We start from the raw sequence: 3,689 nt of genomic DNA on the forward strand, positions 1-3,689 counted from the left end.
AAGTAATTATAGTTTGTGTGTGTGTGTGTGTGTTTCCTAAGGTTAATTGGTTGTAGCAGCCACGTTAATCTTGGATGACTTCAAAAAGTTGCTGTTTGTAGGTGAACAGTCAAAGATTAGTTTTTGACAGTTCTATAAAAAAAAAACAGTTTGTGGCCTATGAAAACTTGCTAACAGACAGACAAACAGATATCCACAGATAGACACAGGCATATACATGATTGGCTGTCTTCCATGGTGGTGAGTGACAATATCACTACTAGTAAAAGTTATAGTTCAACATCAGCACAGCAAACCATATTATGCAGACCAAAATTTAAGTTATCAACATAATGAAATGTTAAAACATTAAAGTGGTTATTTTAACATTTAAACACTGGGGTGTATTTGTTGAAAATATTCATCATGAATCTTCCAAAGTAACAAAAGTATCATTTTGGTCAAATGTTATGGATGTTTTTATTACTATGGCTGAGAATCGCATCTATGCCCATGAACCATATGTTTGGGTTAGAAATCTTCTCCTGCTGTCGAGTGTGGTTCTTTTTGAGTAAACAACAAAAACAAGAACATTTTTCTCCAACATTTAGTCCTTTGAGCCAAATCCTCCCCACCTCCTTTTATTCCTCTCTAGTTAAAGTATAGACAAAGTTATTCATTTCTGTAGTCCCTCACATGGACTATGGCCTATCGTCACATCTCACCAACCATTGTCATTTCTTGATGCTGAACTAGGATCCCTGTAAGTTCCCTGAACTTCCTACCAGTCCCAGACTGTTTCTTTTAACACAATATCGATATTGGTAAGTCCACATCCCAGATCTCCCAAAATTAATACTGAGGTTCTAGACCTCCGAGAAAATGTACTGAGATCCCAGGTCTCCAAAAACTAATAAAACAAAATATTCACGCCCAGGAGTCATGGCTCATCACTGGTTGGACATCCGTCACCTCCCCAGACCCACCAACAGACCTAGCCTCACTAAAATTCACAATTCAGTTTAGGAGTCCAAGACTCCTCTGTGCATGGATTCAGGTCCAACCCTGGTGTTCCAAGGTCAGACGTTGGTTGTCGAGCTCGAAGGACCAAATCTTGGAGAAAAAAATTTTCACACTCAATGGCAGGGGACAATTTTTAACTGGGATTACAATGTAAGCAAGACTGTTTTTCTTCAAGAAAAAGTAATGAATTTGGAGTATTGGAATTCAATATATCTGAAGTTTATTTTGTCCAAGAACTAAGCTTCATCATCCTGAGCTTCATCAAACATATTTAGGATGGGCCTGAGTTGCCATCTTCTTGCAATCAATTTAGTCTAAATCAGCAAAGTTGGAGTCAAAGCCATTTTCAACTGTTCAATTCTAAGAGAGGTACCAACAAAACCAAAATGGTTGACATGTAACAGCAAGCCAACATCGTAGCTCGGGGATATGATGTAGTGATGACAGATGGTCTGTGCAACCAGATGGCTGCTGGATTCACTGTAAAATGGGAGATGTCCCACACACATTTTATGTGTAGTACTCCACGTCAACACCATTGTGTTGCACTCAAAGTCTTTGGTGGTTCCACAATGTTGGCTTCAAGTATGAAAATTCACATAATTGTGAGTCATCGCCAGCTTGATAGGTGATTTATGAATGGCCAGAGGCAGCTCAAGATGGGGCTTATTGTTGTGGCCATATCACGGAAATATTCTGTGAAAGAGGCTATGATATTATTTTTGAAGAACATTTCTTTTTTAACTATTGCTTGATACATTTGCTTGCTTCATATCTATAATGCTAAATTGCCTGTAGAAGTGACTTTTTACAATGCAGAAATTAATCATATTTTTTTTAGATAAACAAAAAAAAAGATTTATGTTACAATAACTAACAAACCACTTATGTAACAGTGTAATGATTATATAATTTATGTTTTTTTTTTTTTAATACAATGATTAAATTAAATTGTGTTAATAAATAGCAATGCTAGTCTCCACTTGGCCTTGGGAACCATCTTCCATTAAGAGCTTCAAGAGTAAAAGTCTGAAAATCACACAGCAAACAGGTGGAGTCAATCAAGGATTAGAGGGTTCATAAAACCTGATTCTCTTAGACAGTCTGCCAGCAGAAAGGCAGTCCAGGTACGCATGAGGTGTATGATGATGTGGCTGGCAGATCAGCAGAGAGGCTCGTCAACAGATGAGCCAATGGCTTGTACGCAGGGGAATACAGCTTGATTCAAAGAAAGGTTTTTTTTGGTTTTTTTATCAATTGAACATTTAATTAATGTTTTTTTTTCCTCCACTGCCTTTATTTAAAAGTAGTTTACTGATGTTTCTGTGTTTATAAATACATCCTTAAATAGAAATATATAAGATACAAATAAAACAAAACAAAAAAAAACTTGGGGTGCAACACACTCCTAAGTTTGTACAAAAGATAGATTTAGAACTGTGATTTAATCATACCTATTTTATATGCATTAAGGCCTGACTGAAGAAAATGTTGCTAATCATTATAGAGGGTAAAAACGGGGCGGGTGGGGAGAGATAAAATAAAATAGTAACCGTGTTACACAAATCGTACGATGAGACTTCACCTTTACAGCTTTTCACCCGCAATTTTGTTGCAAACCCTTTTACGTGGTAAAAGAAAAAACATCTAAACATCATTTAATTGCTAAATAGTTTGGATAAATGTTTCATTTACAGGCTACATGAGTACTGAGTGTTTTTTCTTTCACAATAGATTGTTGAGAGCAGAACATGCTGATTGAAGGAGCTAAAATGTCAAGTATAGAGAGCTTGGATTTTAGGTGTTGTCAGCACACCAGAGTAATTTACACTGAAGGACACTCTATTCATCAAGCACTCAACACCGTGGCTGCTGATCCAGAAGTATTGAGGTCAGTTTTGGGGAAAACAATAAATGACATGCTTTTAAGTGATGCATTTTATAATGCAGCATGCTGAATATTTCTGGGGTTTTTTGTTGTTGTTTTTTTAAGTACTCAAAAAAAAAGCCCTGCTATTAATTTAAACATCAATGTACAATTATCAAAAAGCACTGGGTCAAGAGTTCATGCAATACGACTAATGGTTTTAAAGGTTCATCTCATTTACTCTGATAACTAGAGTACAACACTGAGGTACAATTAATTTACTGGATTTAAAAACCCAGCTTTTTTCCCCACAGCTGAAAGGTTTTTTTTCTATTCTTGTCTTTTTTTGTCTCACAATCCTCTTTGATGAGTCACGACACGTTTTCAATGTTACAACCTCATTTCAGTGGCTATTTAGTTTTGTGTTGATGTAGCATAGAGGCAATTTAAAACACCTGTCTGCAGGAGGCCGTGATGGAAATCAAACCAATTCCAAACACATTAACAAACAATTTAGGATTTACGAGAGAGAGAGAGAAAAAAAAACTATTGTAAAAGGCAAACACAGATCTATTAGCAGCTTTGAATAAATCTGAGCTTTCTGTTAAACTTGCCAGCAGGGGGGAGACAGATCAGTGAGTTGCCAAGCATGTTTAGCATCCGGAAATGCCATTTAATGTAGTATTGAGTAAAGTGTCACAGAGTCTTGATTTGCTTTATTTCACAACATGGTTTTATTGGATGAGTTTGTTTATGCACACACACACGCGCGCATATATATATATATATATATATATATATATATATATATATATATATA

General features: G+C 36.0%; 1 protein-coding gene across 1 annotated transcript in view; it reads left to right on the top strand.

The window, feature by feature from the left end:
- Positions 1-3,689, top strand: part of insyn1 (inhibitory synaptic factor 1) — a 115,153-nt gene that overhangs the window by 104,598 nt on the left and 6,866 nt on the right. The window lies entirely within an intron of this gene.

This window comes from Nematolebias whitei, chromosome 2 (assembly GCF_014905685.2).
Source record: "Nematolebias whitei isolate Nwh7 chromosome 2, NemWhi1, whole genome shotgun sequence".
NCBI classification, from domain to species: Eukaryota; Metazoa; Chordata; class Actinopteri; order Cyprinodontiformes; family Rivulidae; genus Nematolebias; species Nematolebias whitei.